Here is a 17,871-nt window from a genome sequence, read left to right as displayed (position 1 = left end):
CCCACAGCCGACATTCGCCCCAGTCTGGGCTGGCAGGTAACCTGGGGCCTCTGTCCTTTTGCAGAAGCACCCTGGGTTTGGGTCCAGCAGATTCAGTGCTATGGAGCCTATGTGACCGCAGCCAACAAAGACCAGGGGCCCAGGTGGGCGGGGAACTTGTGGGCCAGAGCCCTGATGGGCTTTCGGGAGCACAGACTCAGGCGTCAGCTGGTGGCCCAGGGCCCTGAGGCTTAGGCTCCAAAACTGCTGCAGTCTAATGAGGACCAGGGCCCCAGGAGAGGGAGTGGGAGAAGGAGGCCCTGTGGTCCTGTGTCCATCAGTCTAACGCTCTGTCCAGGATACTGCCTTGGCTTGTCAACCTTTTCTTTTTAAAATAACAGCTTTGTTTTTGTACTGTTTTGTCTTTGTCTTCATTGTTGTTATTTTGTTATTGTTTTTTCTCTTTAAAATAAAAAAATTAAATAAATAAATAAATAACAGCTTTGTTTAGGCACATTTCCCATACCACAAAACCCATGCTTTAAAGTGTGTAGTTCAGTGGTTCTTAACACATTCAAAGAACAATTTTTTACCATTTCTGCCTTTTAGGACATTTTCATGACTCTTCTCCCTGGTCTGCAGCCAAGGGCCTCCTTCTCTTTTTTTGTTTTCTGTGCTAGAGAATTGAGCCCTGTGTCTCTGAACACACCTCCAGTGTAAGCTGCACCTTCAGCGAGCCAGTCCCACCCACACATCTTTTTATCAGGATGTTCCTTGTAGATGGAATTGTACTGTATGTGACTTTGTGTCTGGCTTCTCTCACTTAGCATGTTTTCAAGGCTCCTGCATGTTGGAGTATGTATCAATAACTTCATTCTTTTTGATGGTTTAATAATATTCTGTTGTAGGGTGCTAAGATTGAACCCAGGGCTTGACTATGTTAGGCAGGGGCTCCCCCACTGAGCTTGCTCCTAGTCACTGCATGGATTTTTAAATCTCCTGATCAGTGATGTACATTTGGGTTGTCTCCACCTTTTGGCTAGTAGGAATAATGGTACTACGGACATTTGTGTATACATTCTCATGTAAACATAGGTTTTCAATTCCCACAGGCACATTTGTAGAAGTAGAATTTCTGGATCACACGGTAACACTGTTTAAATTTTTGAGGAAATGCCAAACTGTTTTTCAAAGCTACATCTTTACTCTTGTCATTACTACCAGCATTCTGGCTTTCTGAGCCTCCACTAGAATTGTCTGCTGAGCTCTGTTACAGCATCCTAGGGCTTCTTGCCCCCACCTCCAAACTTTTCCCAGCTCTTCAGACAAACCAGTTTCAAGACTTCTGAACAACACAGTCACGTCCAGTCATAGCAATGGCCTCACTTTTAGCACCGGTTCTCTGTGTTAGTCAGCTCTGTGTTGCTGTGACAAAATATCAGGCATAAATATCTTAGAAGAGGTTTATTTGGCTCATGGCTGCAGAGGTTTCTGTCCATGATCACCTCCGTTGTTCCTAGGCTCATGGTGAGGCAGAAACATGGTGGGAAGCCATGGCAGAATGAAGCTTCTCACCTTGTGGAGGCCAGGAAATAGAGGGGGAGGGAGAGCTGGGTCCTAGTGTCTCCTTCAAGAACAGGTCCCCAGTGAGCCTACCTCCCACCAGGCTCTGGCTCCTAAAGGTCACCCTTCCTTTCAGTAGCCGTACAAACCGCAAGCAAGCAGAGGGCCCAAACCCTTAGCAACAGCCTGGGGGTGACATTTAAGAGCCAGGCTGTAACAATCACTACCAGGCCAAAACAGGACAGCCGTTTATTACCTGTTGGCTTGCAGGAAAGCTGACACCCAAACTGGATTTTCAAGCTCTCTTGGTCTGACTGTACTGCTGCCACAGGAGAATAGACACCTCCCAACCTTGTACTCCCCACCTCCTCCAGGCTTTAACCTCAGTCACTGAGTGCCTACTCTGTGTCATACAGTTCAGTGCTCAACAGATCAGCAGTCAAACCTCAGCAAGGAGCACTGGAAACGCAATGTCAAGTCCAGGGCACTCTGACTGAGTGACACCACTGGGAATTGTCATTCTCTCTACTCCTAGACTTCTCAATCACATTTTCTTTTAATTTAATGATTTACCACTTTTTTCACCATTAAAAAATTAAATGTATTCATTATAGAAAATTAAAATGTGCAAAAATTCCAAAGAACAAAATAAAAACTACCTATAATACCATGAGCACAAGACAGTCACTATTAGCATATTGGCCTTAGACTCTAAACTCTATAATAATAATAAATTATATAATAGTCATTCAGTGTAGGAATGTTTAAATACATCACATTTGGCAGTGTGATTTAATCTTTACCATGACTCAGTGAGCGAGGTATTTACTTATTTGCTCATTGATTCAACACATACTGTTCAGCTCCTGTTATGTACCATGTCCTTAGGTAGGTGCTTAAGACTCGCTAGAAAAGGAATTAACAGAAATCACTGTCTCCTTTGACTGACAATCTAGCAGGGGAAATCAATACTGAATAATAAATACGATGAGCAGATTAATTACTCTTAATTATAGTGTGCGACTCTGTATTTGAAGATGTGCTACAGATGAGATGCTGAGGTATGAGTGGCCTGGGCCACCTCACCTAGTGGGACATAGGACAGTCTGCCCAGCTGCTTAGTGATAACAGGGTACCCGATCCTGTGCAGGTGGCCCTCTAGGACTGAAGACTGTGCCCAGCTGCAGAGTGTGGACAGCTGTTGGTCCTCTGTGGGACAAAGAAAGTCACCTCATCCAAGACCACCGCAGCTCCTGCAAGAGCCCACATCCAAGGAGGGCTGTCCCAACTTGAGACAACTCTGAGTGGGAGCTCACTGGAAAGTTGGTTGAGGCCCCATAGGACTGCACTAGGCCTAGCCCATGACTTCTATGCAACCCAGCCTCTTCCTTGTCTTCGTCCCGGTGGTACTGACATAAGAATTTCCTAACAAGTTTTTCCTGCCCTCACACCTTTGCAGTGTCTGCCTCTTTAGAAACTCAACCCAGGGCCAGGGATCTAGCCCAGTGGCACAAGCACTTGCTTGGCAAGAAGAAGGTCCTGAGTTCAATTCCTGGTACAAAAAAAAAGAAACTCAACCCAAAACTGTTGGTACAGTGGTGGCCCAAGCATGCAGGAGTAAGATAGGACTTTGTAATTAGATCACCTACCATCTGGGAGTCAGGAGACTTCATCAATGGCAGCAGGTGGAACATAGAATCCCTTGCGCAGGGTAGCAATGACATTGTTGAATCTTCTGTCTCTAGAGAGCTGAGTTAGTGCTCCAGCAGAAGGGAACGCACCAGAGGGTATGATGGATCAGGTGTTTAAGGATTACAGTGAAACTCCATAGGCATAGTGCAACCAGGAGGCTTTTACTAAGGATAATTATCATTTTGAAGGAACAATGAAATATTGGGAAAGAATAACCAGCAATTAAAAAATTTAATGTGCTAGCCAAAGAGTCTCTTTGGGGACATATAAGAAGGCTCTCATTTCCTGCACCTGGAGGAACGGGAAGCAGAGGACCAATATAGGCTTAGCCACCAGATAGCTGCATTCTGGATAAGGACAAGGACAAATAATGCAGGGTGGGAAGAATGGGTTCTGATGCATAGGATATGATGTCTGTGTGGATGTACCTGAAGACCTTGACTTCCCAGGTCACTCTAAGTAAGGGTGAGCATTCCCACCTGGCTTCCAGGTGACCCTGAGGACTCTTTCCCAGAAGTACTGCCACCAACTACCCTCAAGGATAGTGCCAGCACAACCTGGGCAGAGACAGACTGGGCCTGGTGAGAGTGAAGGGCTTCTGCTGGGTAGGAGCTGCAGGACCACAGTGTAGGCCGAGAGCTGCTTTGAGGGTACATGGGAAAAGTGCAAATGTAGAAAGAGGGAGACTGTCATTTGAGAGCAGCCTTTCAGGGTGTCAGGCCCCACTGAGGTAACAGAGGGAACATATAGTCAAGAACACACAGCAGGAAGGCTCACAGAATGATCACAGGACACCACAGAGCTGTAGAGCCATGCTGATAAATGAGGGATAGCAAATCCCCCATATGCCATAGCCTTGGCTCCTGGACTCCGAGTGACACTGAGGCTTAGGGTTAGGACAAGGCTAACTAATGACAATGGTATGATAGGACCTTGGCACCGTCAAGGCACAGATGTGACACCAAACCTATAGAGGCCAGGGGGATGTAAGATCATGATGCACTGCAAAGCTGAGGTGGCTACTGGGGACCTACTCCCAGGAGCACATGTCACCACAAGGACACAGACAAAACAACTACTTGGTCTACACAAAGAAGCAGAGTCTGTGCCTGAGAGATACTTTCTGCATCCTTCCTTAAAGGGGACCAGGGCCCTTTGCTTGGATGGCCATACATGGGAAAAGAGAACGTTTTTCAGCGTGGTTTGCATGAGGTCCTGAACTACCATCATGACACCCTGTTAGTGTAGGTGGCATGGGGCTATGCACCCACCCGGCCCAGGTACTTGCCAGAGCTTATGTCCCAGATCTTGGATACATAATTCAGATGGATGTCTCTGGTGTCTTCACCTGTGGATGAGAGCCATGACTCTTCCAGTGACCAGTAGAACCTCAGGCTGTCTCTCTAATACCCCTCATTCTCTCAGGAACTAAGACAGCAAAGCAAAGGGATCAGGCCAGCGATTCACAAAGAGCAATTACAGGTGCAACTGAAAAAGAATAGGAAGGTAGGGTAGGTGGAGCCAACATGGCACCACTGAACCACAGGTCTGAGCCCTGCAAAATTCAGACCTTAAAATGACAGTACTTTTCATACTTAACCAAGCAGGAGCCCCATGAGCAGCTGCTGTGCCAGATGTGGTATCTTTGCCAGAAAAGATTGAAATGTTCTCAGGTACATAATCTGTGGTCACTGAGCCAAGGGGACCATTCTTTTCTCTTGGAAGAGTAGATTCACTGGAAACAGTGAATCTCTTCTACCAGAAGAATAGAGTCATATGTGTTTTTAGTCAGATTCTTTGTTTGTTTGTTTGTTTTTTCTGCGGTACCGGGAACCGAACTCACGACCTTGCGCTTGCCAGGCAGGCGCTTTGCCGCTGAGCTAAATCCCCAGCCCCTTTAGTCAGATTCTGTGGCCATGTAAACGTTCCCACTCTTGGTGTTATACAGTCCCTGACTATCTCGATTGGCTGGCTATTTATGACACCATGCCAACTGGATAGCTGAACAAGGAGTGACTGTAGGACTTTGTAATACATGTGTTTTGGAGAGTGGGAGAGAAACCCCAGGACCACTCAGAGGGCTGGAGCCTGCTATGATGTCATCAACAATTAAGGATATATTATTGGAAGGGGCTGGGGATTTAGCTCAGCAGCACAGCACCTGCCTGGCAAGTGCAGGTTGTGAGTTCAATTCCCAGTACCGGGGGGTGGGGGAGAAAGGATATATTATTGGACTGTGCACTTCCTTTCACAAAGAAGGAAATGCAACACAGGATAGGCCTCTCTGAGCTCTTGAGGAAGCCAACTCCAAACCTGGAAATACCAACCTCAACCCACAACCAAGTTTCAGATGTGGCCAAGAGCAGGAATGGGCTCTGTAGCATGTCCAGCCTACCATGCAAGCAGCCCTGATGCCTGGGTCCTGTGATCAGCAGACCCTATGTTACTGGAGACATCCATGTTGGGAAAAGACATCATGCAGACTTTATGATGAGTCCCAAAGGAAGTCCCAAAGGAAGAATCACAATGAAGATAACAGGGTTTTGGAGCAAGGCCATGCCAACTGTGACAAAAAAGAAAGCACCTTCCAGAAAGCTCCTGGCATGCTCTCAGGCCTTAACAGACCACGCACTGAGTAACCAGGAAGGGATGGTTTCTCGCCATGGTTGTAGAGTTGCAAGGAGAGGCAGACCCAGCAGCAGCCACTGGGAGATGGGCAGCACACCCAGAGTCTACCACAGCAGGGCTGGAGGGACATGCGTCTGTACAGAGTGTAGCCTCCAAGCCTCCTCCTCATCTCATCCTACAGCTCCTGGTGGTCTCTGGTTAGCTGTCTGGAACCAGCTAACAGAGGAGTTGGCAGGTGGGTGCAAGCTGAAGCAGGACACAACTGCACTGCAGGGTTACTGGAAAGATGGTGAGGACTTAATTTCAGAGCTCACAAGCAAGGGATCTCCTTCGCCTCCATTCTGTTTGAGCACAGAAGAGGCTTGGGCTGGAATAAATAGATTCAGAGAAAGATGTGATGATCGAGACAAAGAATAGTGTGGTAGGGGCGCATGGATGGACACATAGGAGTACCATATGACACAAATCATTGCTCAGCATATCAGCACTTAAGGACAGCATAGCCACAGAAGTGCTGGACAACTGCCAGGTGAGATCAGTCCACCTCTGCCATTGGCTGCTCCAGGGCTAGGGGCTGGTGTGAGGGGCAGGTGAGCAATATCCACGGAGGGGGTGGTCCTCAGCTGTGTGTGACCCAGTAGCCTGGTCCTATACACCAAGACTAATCTGAGTCCCACTTCAGCATACCACCCTGCCAGAAAGGAGACTAGCTCTGAGCACTTTCTTCAACATCATCCCCAGGAGACCAAGCAGCCACCCTGAGAGAAGCAGCAGTTAAATTTAGCAGAAGATAGTCATTGTAAGGATGACTTTGGTTTCCTCCCCACAAGGGCACAGCCAGCACCAGGATCCTGAGATTTCGAGTGTCCAGCCTACCAGCAGAGGACTCCACACAGCACTGCCAGAGGCCCATGGGCCTACTCTGCAGTGAGGAGGAGCAAGAGCAGCCCACACTGCTGTGTTGCATATCACCCTGCCTGGCCAAGAGACATAGGGCAATCACGGAGGTGCCAACCATTGGTACCAGGGCAGTTCTTCTCCAGGTGGCTTCTTTCCTGAGGCTACCCTCCCTCCTGGTGGCTGGCTCCGTCAGGAACAGTATGGCCCGACCCTCGCCCAGCTCAGGACATTGCTGAGCAGCCTCCTAGCAGTGCTGCTGTGGGGCAAGCCAGACACTGTGGTGACCCTGACCACTGTCCTGTCTTTGTCCCAAGAGCACTTCCTCAGGAGCTTGTCTCAGAAGCCACCTGGGGGCCTTGGTCTATGCTCACTGGGCATGAGCTTTCGCAGCCATGTGGGAGGAGAAGGCAGGAAAGTCTGGGTACCTGACAGACTGCAGGAGAAGCCGGGGTGGCAGCAAAGAGAAAGGGGATCGGGCAGGCATGGAGCAGAGAGTCATGAAGCCTTTGATGGCCACTTTTGGGCCCGTTTGAGAGGAAACGACCCTGCACATTTGAGAGAAGTGTAGATAACCCTTTATGCTACTGGCTTTTTCTAGAAGGGAGTACCACTTCAGGGTGTTGTTAAGAAAATCAACATAATCTCACATAAAATGTAAAACAATCCCTCTCACTGCTGTCTTTGAAATCCCCAGCACCAAGAAAGGCACTGAAAGAAAGGAAATGGGTGTGGGGCTAGATAAGGATGATCACAAGGAGGCAGGTGATGAGACTCAGGCATCCAGGTGGAGACTTGTGAGGCCTCTCTTGCTCTGTCCACCGAGAGAGGGTGGGCTCCAGCAACCTCCCTGTCTCTGCCACACAGACTCCGCAGCCCTCATGCAAGCCCTCTCATCACAAGTGCCCCATGTTTCTTGCTGCAACATGTCTGGTTTGGAAGGTAAACAGCACAGCGCTAGAAAGAATTTCAAAATAACAATAATTTAGGATAAGAAATGAGACCTTGGATGATTTTCTGTCTGAGAAAGTCTGGAAGAGCTGAGCTTGTAGGACGAATTAGAGCACTGTGGGAAGAGATCTCAATGGAGGGTCTTCTGTGGTCATTCTGTCTCAGAGGAGCCGCAAGGGGCCCTGGCACAGTAAGGGGGCTCTTTGTGAAACACAGCTCATGGGCTGTAGTTTCCAACCTAATCCTCAGTGGGGGGGCTTCCCCATCTCTATTCCTCAGTTTACCCCATTTGAGAGGAAACAGCCCTGCACATTTGAAAGAAGTGTAGATAACCCTTTATGCCACTAGTATACAGCTGCTATAAAAAGATAAGGAAAACAAACCACAGAAAGAAAAATAATCAAACCAACAGAAATTTCTTCCACTATTCTCTTTGATAATTATTTACACTTTTTTCACTTTAGTTCCAAATCTTTTCTTTAAAAATTGTATATAATAAATTCATGTAATATATTCTTATCAATTAATAAATATTGAACATCCTTCTAGCTTTCTGGTTTGGAGAAAACATTGATCTATACTGTCATTTTAATGAATTAATTTTCATTGAATTCTATCATGGATCATTAATTAATTCATTATTTTCTGGGTTTTTTTAGTTATTTTTTAGTTTTTTATTATAATAAGCAAAATTAACAACTTTGTACATACATACTTATAATCCTGTCCACTGCTCCTCTGGAATAAATTCTAAAAAGTATCAAGGAACGTGAACATTTTTAGAGTTTTTAAGATGAATTCCTAATTTATAATCATTTCCTAAACTACTTTATGTCCACAACAGAGTTCTAGATTATTGGTTTTAAAGGTCCTTATAAAGAGGAAAGGTTATTTTGGAGGTTCCAGCCCACGGTTCCAGGCCTCTGGCGGACAGCTCGATGACAATGGCAGGACTGTGTGGTGAACAAGACTGCTCACCTTATGCTAGAAAGAACAAGAGGGAGAGAGGAAGGAGCTAAGGTCCCACAGTGTCTTGCAAAGACAGAGCCCAGCAACCTAAAGACCTCCCACAGGCCCTATCTCTTAAAGGTGCAGTCACCTGCCAGGCGGTGCACCAAGGCCATTTGAGACTTAGCCACAGCAGGAATTCTGAAACTCTGGACTGGACTTGCTTTTCAGCTCTGCCCTGCTGCATCCCTTCTCCCATCCCAGACTCCTGGAACTCCAAAGAAATGGCAAGTTTTTGTGTGTCCCCACTCCCTATCAATTTTCCTCTGTTTCTCCTTTCTTTTCATCCTGCTACATCCTTCAAGTCCTATAGAATTAACTATCCTCTGTTCTGTGTTCCCATAGCATTTTGCCTATCTTGCTATGGGCGCATTTATCATGGTACTGTATTTGATGCCTCCTGATAGACTGGGTGTTCACAGAGGACACAGAATCTGTCCTAATCATCATTGGATACCTACAGCCTGGCCAAAGCCAGGTATATAGAAGGTACTCACTAAACAACGGATTAAGTCAGACATAGATTTGGATCACTTGCCTCTCATTCAGTGTCTTTTACCTCATCCCAAGCAAAGACTTGCATAACCAGGGTCCACACTGTAGGTAGAGTCACCCTCACCCCCATCATTTTGTTACCTGTTGGAGTTTCACTGGAAATTAATTCTTCTGAGTATATTTTTATTTCTGCTTAATTTTTGTTATTGTTGTTGTTTTCAGGAATGGGGATCGAACTTATGACCTCACTCTTGCCAGGGAGATGCTGTGTCACTGAGCTATATCCCTGGCCCTATCTCCACTTAAATTATAAATATCCTTGACTGAGATTAATTCTTCAAGGTATTATCATCACCCTTAGCCCTACTAAAATTGTACTGGAAGAGGACATAGACATTTTAGTGGCTTTCCAAAGACCCACCCAGCCCAGTAGGGGTTGGAGGGAGGTTCGAGGGGATAGTTTCAGGGCAGGGCCCAGAACTGACGAGGACACTGAGGACAAGAGGGATGTTCCTGATGGCCAGGGACTGGGTGGCAGGTGAGAAAGGCACCACGCATCTGCCCCGGCTGGTCAAATCTCCCCTGGGTGGAGTCACATCCCTCTTTCCAACTTCCAAACCTCTCCTGGAAATGGTTTTGTTAGAGTGCCAGAAAATGCTGAGGTAATTTTCTAATTTTAATTCACCTTAATCTTAAACATAAACACATGCCCCATGGCACTTCTGAGGGGGCGGTGTTTGAGGAAGTGATATGAGTGACAGTAGGATGTCACAACTCCAGACTGTAGCTGGGGAGTAGGAGGGTGATGAGCAAAGGGAGAGGCTGAATGGCTTTGGATCACTGCCTTGTTGTGTGTGGCAGATGTGAATATCCCATGCAGGCTGGAGCCTGGTGGCAGAGGATTTTTGGCACCAAGTGGCCCTGACCACTGAGGACAGCTCCCAACCTGAGCACAGGACCTCCCCAGGAACTCCTATGACACTGGTGAATGGGACCTGGCCACCCTGAAATAGCTTGAGGGGTTGCATTCTGCCTCACTTCAGCCAAAGGGTGATACCACTCAGAAGAACAGCAAAGGGGAAACAGGTCTAATGGGCACTACCTCACCTTGGGATGACTCTGAGAGGACTGGGAGATAGGGAGAGCCTTCCTATATTGGAGGCACCTTGAAACTTAATGTCATATTTATTTTTAACTCCAGATTATATAGGAACCCTATGTGTATTATCACCTTGGATTAGTACTTCAAGTTGTGCTCTTTCTATGTCCCACAGAAAAGAGCTTTGGTGCAGCCAGGATTCCTCTTTGGGGGCAGCAGAGCAGGCCAGTGGAGCTGTCTTTACAGAGGAGACTTTCCCTTGTCCTCAAGAGCAACTGCCTGGGGAACCAGCACGAGCAAGGCCCCGAACTCCACCCCCAGCACCAAAAGCAAATGACAAAACCTATCTTTTCCTTTTTGATCTTTCCTCTTTTGAACTCTGCATATCTCCATATGCAGGGCTAAAGGACAAGCCAAGCAACAGTACCCGAACATCCTCAAAGCAATGGAGCCTTCTTTCACATGAAGCCTGTGCCTAGGATCAGTTCCCAGGCCACAGCAGAGGTGGAGGCTGAGCGTCAGGGAGCCTGGGTTCCAGAACCAACCATTGTGCCATTCACTGTTCCTTAATCTCTTGGGAACTTTTGTCACCTGCTGCTTCAATAGCTGTTTTAAAATTCTATAGAATTGTTAGCAGAATCCAAAGGAGGAGCAGACACCACATCTGGGCACGAAGGCTGGTAGGCAGGATGGTGGGTGTCAAAGGGGCCAGCTCTGTGCTGGGTCTCCCAGCCACTCCTCTATTCCATGCTGCTATCTGTGTCCCAGAAAGAAGGAAGCTGAGGAAAGGCTTGGGAAACAGAATCTGCTGGGAGCAGGAGGGCAGGAGAGCTCACAAGAGTCACCAGCTGCACCTTCCTGCCTCCTAGCACCACCACCAGCTATTGGGTGTGGATTGGGGGTGCTGACTCAGGCCCTGCACTTCCTGCAGTTGGGAACATGCAGTAGATGCACTGCCATCCCTTGGAGCAGCCTCCTGTCCCAGCACCCCTCTAGCTACCCAGAACAGCAGCCCTTCAGGTTTCTAGAAAGGGACAGGAAGGGCTCTGTGTGTTCTCTTTCAAACCTGGAGCAAGGAGGGTGTGAGCTCAGGTCAGTGTTGAGGCTCATGGAAGGTGGGGAAGCTCTGCCTTGGAACTGCCCTCTGCACTCAGGCCTGTGCTCCCTCGAGGCAGTCACTGAACATCCTATCCTCTCTAAACTGACCATCCATGAAGGCATGTGTCTAGCAATTCTTTAGGCATAGAGACGGGTGAGGGCTGTAGTCAGTCTGTATGCAGGCCAACCCTCCTACAAGCCTGGAGGCTCCAAAGGAGCCAGCATGCTCTGTGCCACCTGGAGGGAACCCGAGGGGCATAGAGGAGTCCATAACTCTGAGCTGGTACTCTAGCCTCTGTGATAAGGAAGATGCCCAGCTCTCAGACAGGGTGACAGGGCAATACAGGCAGATTCCTGGGCAGCCAGTGCTATACACAGAATTACCTCCAGGCTCGGTCTCAACCTCCCCTCAGCCCCGTAGCCCCCACACGCTGCCAAAATTTCTTTCTGGGGCTGAAAACAGAGGAGCACCTGGCAGGGCCACTGCCCTATCCAGGGGTCCATGACATGCCCTGGATCCTAGATGGGTCCCACATCCAGCTCCATGACTTGCTATCTGGTTGCGGATGTGCCATTTCACCTCTTGTTGAGCTGCAAGGGACAGCCAGGTAGCCTGGCTTTATGGTCTGGTGATAAAGGGGCTGACTTAGCGGTGAGCATGAGCTGTGCCAGGTAAGCCTCATCAGGCACCCCTGCGGCAGAGACCTAAGCCATACATTAGAAACTTGGGAGTCAACACCTCTAACTTTGCTAGTGTCCACACAGTCTCCAGCCAGTTATTTCTTCTCTGTTCTTCCTTTACAAGCAATTTCTGTGATTGATTTAAGGAGAGACACAGATGACAATGATTGCCAAGTGCATAGTAGACACAAACACTTGCTGCAACAAAAGTCAGTCTTGCTTCCTCCCTTTGTAACCCAAACCACAGAATCAATAGTGCTTTCCCAAGTGCAATGTCCCCAGGACAAACAGTGAGCCCATCCCTGATGGGGAGTGGCTATCCTTGGGGCCTGGCACTGTGTTGGGCTGGCTCTACAGTGACAAGGGCCCATCCTTTCCTGGAATTCTGGCCAAGATGCCAGCATTGCAGATTTTTCTAATTTTAGAGGAGCTTTGTTCAAGGGTCCAGGCTCCCTGGCAGCCTGTGCCACCATCTCCGTTCTGTGTTTCCATCTGTAAATGTCACTGTCTTTTTTGAGAAACCACCGTGCCAGGCACTGTGCTAAGTGCATTCACCTACCACTCTGGCAGAGTCATTTGCAAGGTAGCTATTGTCGCAGTCCCCACTTCACCTGAGGAAACAGACCTGTAGGGTACTTAACCAGAAACCAGGGCAGGGCTTGAGCTCCATGCCAGAGCTCCTCGCTGCTCTCCCACATTTCCTTTACGATGTTTGTTTGACATTAGATAATTCCAGATAAGCAGAAAACCAACCTGCAGTTTGGAAGCACTAACTTGGGGTCCAAGGTGGTAGGGTCTTCTGCCCTGGCTGTGTGGAGGCTGTTGTGGGTGACTGCCCCAGGGGAGGATGGTGAGGGAAGAGCATCTCTCCTCTTCCTCCTGGTCTGCAGAGCATCAGCCATCAGTTCCATGGCAGAGTCCTGTGTACTGTGTGAACTCACCACACAGCAGGACCCATGACAATGACATTGCCTAGTTTTGGAGAGATGCTCAGTGCTGACTTGTGCAGCTGGCCCAAGTCAAACTCTTGATGGTGCCTTCCTGTCATGAGTGCAAGGGTCAAGAAAACAAGGAGAGGCCCTTCCCAGTCCTGCAGTTCTCGTGGAGTTAAAGGCATTGATCACCAGCCTCTGCGTCAAGGAGCTACAATGTCGAGCAAATAGAGCTGCCTATACATCTATTGATTTTCAACTGACAGAATCCAGGGGTAGGGTTGAGTTGGGGGTACTCTCCGTTTTGCTTAGGGCCTGAGTAGAGCTGCAGGCTCTGGAATGAGATCTCATTTCTTTTCCCCCTTAATGATCATACTCTAGGTCTATTTGGAGTGCTGTGCCCAGCTAAGTCCACACATCCAAACTTTCCTGGCTGTGATAAGTGGAATTTTCAAGTTGTTACCCACCTGCTTGACTCCTGCCCCTTGCTGCCAGGAATGCAGGTGTGATGGCCAGTGTGCCACAGCCCTCCTGCCCCATGCTGTAGCTTTGGGGATGGAGGTTGGGGCTAAGAACAGGGCTGGAGAAAGCTAGGGCAGCATGGGTTCCTGCTATCTTCATGCAGGCACTACTCTTGCCCAGGGCTGGATTCCTACTGAATTATGTTAAAGAAGAGAACAAGCCTGGCTTTCTGTGATGCAAAGCCTACCTGAATCCGAGCTGACTGAGCCTATTTCCGGCTCACTAAGGTCCCGAGTGGCCCAGGCTGTCATGCAGCAGTGAGCGCTTGCCCAGCATGCATCAGGCCCTGAGTCTATCCTTGCTCTTCCCAAGGTTGCCTGGGCCCTGTCTGCTCCATCTGCCTCCTGAATAGACACTGTCTTCCTGCAGTGGGAGGAAGCCCAGGTCATGTGGGGCCTGGGGACATCACAGACAGTGTGGCACACACGCCTGGCTCCATCTGCTGAGCAAGTATATTCTAGTATTTGCTGGTACCAGGAAGTGCTGCATACATAGCCTCCACTCAGGACCAGCAGCCCTGAGCTGCATGCCACTGGGAAGCACCCGAGAAGCACTTGCAGAGAAGTCCTCTGCAGCACATCCACAAGCTCTTTTGGTAGACTCCAGCTCTCTTTCCTAGCAGATTGTTGCCAACAGCTGATTCTCAGCAGAATCAACATCAGCAGCCATTCCACACTGCACCCACGGTTTAGGAGGTATTTATTGTTTTCCTTCTTTCTCTTTCACCACAACCTTTACTCCCCATGAGGGTCTAGAGCAAGGGAATAAATGTGTTCAGGTTCAGAAAGTCTGACCGTGTGCGGTGAGTAGAAGTGGGACAGTTAGGCTCTGTCCCACTTCTCCAGGTTGTGCCTGGATAGAACGGCATGCTAAGCTTGAGGCTGGGAGTGTCCTGGTGATGCCTGGTCTTGAGGGGTCAGCTGGACTCTGTCACTCCCAGGCCTGAACACATCAAGGCAGCTTTAGGTCTGTGGTTTCCATCCTTCACTGAAATCCCAGGTTTTTGTTTACACTTGAGCGGAGAATGTATTTGGGTATAAATGTTAGAAACCACCTTGAGTCAGGGTGGGTGGAGAGGGGCTTTCTTTCTGCAGCCACTACAGGAGTACGGCTATATCTGAGAAAGATGCCAAACCAGAGACTGGGAGGTGCTAGAAGTTCCCAGTCCAAAGGTAATTAACAAATTAATTAACTAATCTATTCAATTAAAATTATAAAAAAATGAAAAGGCTGTGCCTAAACTCCTGGCTTTTCACTTGTGTGGGAGAGCTGGTCTCAATCCCAATTCCCTTGGCAAAGTCTCTCAAAAGCCTGTCCCTCCCAGGAGAGAAGTACAACTAGGGAAGAGTCCACAGCAGAGGCAGAGCTGTACCTGCAGCCAGGGGACAGCGCTGGCCGTGCTGGAGGGGGATGGCTGCTGCACACACCAGCCCGCAGCCCAGGACACCTAGAAGTCTCCTTTCTTCCCTTCCCATTCTCCCTGGCTGGCACACTGGCCAGCCATAGCTGCTCTGCCAGACAAATGTTTGTGCCTTGGCCAAGTGAGCACCCGAGGCAGGGATTTCAACTGTGTTGTTCCCTCCTGTGATGCGGTGTCCAGAACAGTGCTTGGCACCACAGCAGATACAAACTCTGGGATATCCAATAGTCGAATGAACTCCCCCACTGGATAACTTCCTGGAAGGGGTGAGAGCCCCCAGAGAAGCTGCAAATAGAAAATGCCATGGAGGCCTAGGTCTGGGCCTGGAATTAGAGCTTGCAGAGAAGTCAGCAGTGATAGTGATTCACTCCACGGGGGCTTTCAGGATGTGTCCTGAGTGCCATGTTCTCAGTATGGCAAGGCCAGGGTTTGCTATGCCATTGGCCCTGGGTCCTGGGCCAGCTCTTAGCCTCCTAGTCTCTGTTGATTCAATGGTATAGGATTATTGGGAAGGGAAAGTGACACAAATCACAGTGCCTGCTAAAGCACAGGTCAACCAAAAATGGCATACACAACACTGTTCCCCAAGATTCTATGGTCCCAGGGATGCTGTAACCCCCTCACTTTAGGTGAACACTCCATAATGTTTGTGCAATGATGGAATCACCTCAGGATGTGTTCCTCAGAACATGTTGCCATGGTGTTCACACAACTGCAGTGCACATAGCCCTCTGTCAAAGCAGTACCTACTCTGTTGTCATTTGCCAATTCTTATATGATGGTTGGTGTTCTGTTGTTTAAGGGCCAGGAGGATCAGGGTAGAACATAGCCATGTAATTGATCACAGGTCTCAAGTCCTTCAAAGTGGTGGGATTGAGGAGTAAAATTACCATTTCTCACATGGCCCTTCCTTCTGTACAAAGTGCTCTTCCTTCTACAGGAAGACAGTGCCTCTGGCCATGTGCATGACTGGTCAGCTGAATACCTTGGTGTTGGGGTGAGGCCCCAGCTGCCAGGGCACTAGCTCTGGAGGACACCTTAGTTATCCTGTCCCTCAAAGCAGGGTCTGGTGGCCATTCTTGACCTCGTCCCAGGCCATACTCTATCCCTGGTCTGATGGAGACAGAACATCCCCCAGGCTTCCTGCATCCAGAGTCTGCCTCCCACTTCCCCAGCTTAGCCTCAGAGAAAAGACTGTCCTGGAGGGCCAGCTGCCTCCTCTGGATGTGCTACTGCCACCTTCAGCAATGAGGAACACATTGACAATCTAAAGCAGACCAACAAAACAGGAAACATTTTAAAAGAAAAGAAAAAAAGAACAGATAATTTCCAAAGGACATTAAGCACCATTCAGGGACACAGTCTCCAATCAGCTAAATGGAAGGGAGCACTGGCCCAAAAGAGACGGCTAGCGGACAGCGTGGTGAGGGTTCCTGGGGCCTTTCTTCCTCATGGTGGTGCCCCCCAAGAACTCCATCCTGAAGCCATTCCTCACTCCTGAAGCCATTCTTCACTCCAGCCCAATGCTTCAGCCTCTCTGCCTGGCCCTGCCTCCCCTCAGGGAATAGCAGGGCAGCCCTTGCGGAGTACTGCAGAGATTCTCTGGTGGAGGAGACACAGCCAGGCAGCAATCACCTCATGTGCCTCTTGGAGGTTGCACAGCATCGAAGGGAAGGACGGGAAGGGCCAAGGCACTGGCACTGGGGCCTGGCGAGGGTGTTCCTGGGGGCCCTGGCCTGAGGTTGGCTATGGTTTCCCAGCCAGCTCCACCTACTTTCTGGGCAGGAGGTGGTTTGGGGTAAAGTAGGAGACCCTCTTCCTGGAGCTTTGCCTGCCCAAGGCCCTTCCTGGCAACACTCTAGGCTGCAGGGAACGTGCAAGTGCAGGTTGTGCACTGGCAAGCGCGCCGCCCAGTGCCAGAGAAAGACCCAGGCCAGGCCTCGGGACACCTGATGACAGGCTATGTCTGTCAGCTGCTGTTCTGACCGTCAGTGAGAAGTGGAGAGGTGCTTCCTGAGCAGATTACTTCACACACTAAAGTCAGTAAGATGAGGCTGCTCCATAGTCTGCAGCTGCTCTGCCTTCAAGAAGCCTCTGGTGCTCTCTATAGCTAGTCAGGGACAAGAAGTCCACAGCTAATATCAGGCTTTCCTAAATTAGGACACGAGTGTCAAAGGTGAGGCTGCTGAAACTCCAGTATGGGGTAGCATAAGAAGTGGTTGTTTAGTGAAAAAAGCCTCCTCAACCACAAGGTGGCCAGAGAGGCACAGAGCCATAGCAACCACCCTGATTGGCTTGGGAGCTGCCTTGGGGGATTAGAAAAGCCCGTTTCTGGGTGTATCTGGATAGGTCATGGAGGTGCAACCTTGGGGACTACATTCGGTCCCTGACCCCTTCCTCTCTGGTGTGCTTTTTCTGCTCTGCTTCCTGGGCCACTGTGAACTGAGCAGTTTTGTTGCATCAAGCCCTTCTGCCATGATGCTTCTGCCTTGGAGCAGCATACCATGGACTGAAACTCTGAAGACCTGAGCCAAATGAAGTTTCTCCTTTCCAATGGAGGCCAGGGGTTGTGTCCAGGAAGACTTGTGGCTACACAGGCAGGGCTCAGCCACCCAAAGCCTGGAGCCCTGCCATCTCCACCCCACCATGGGTGCCTGTTCTTTGGCCCAGAAGGTGTGACAAGTGATGACATGGCCAGGAACAGAGGCTCTCGGCTGTGCCCATCTAACTCCATGGCAAGCGTCAGAGAAATTAAAGGTGGAATGAGGTTTCTGACGATCATCCCTCAACACTGGAACCAGAAGGAGCCTCTGTCTTGGTTACTTTTCTCTCGTTGCTGAGACAAAATACCCAATGCCCAAAATGAAGGAAGGAAAGGTTTATTTAGCTTACGGTTTGTGGAGGTT

This window comes from Chinchilla lanigera, unplaced genomic scaffold (assembly GCF_000276665.1).
Source record: "Chinchilla lanigera isolate Chin_1 unplaced genomic scaffold, ChiLan1.0 scaffold00119, whole genome shotgun sequence".
NCBI classification, from domain to species: domain Eukaryota; kingdom Metazoa; phylum Chordata; class Mammalia; order Rodentia; family Chinchillidae; genus Chinchilla; species Chinchilla lanigera.
This window is presented reverse-complemented; position numbering follows the sequence as displayed.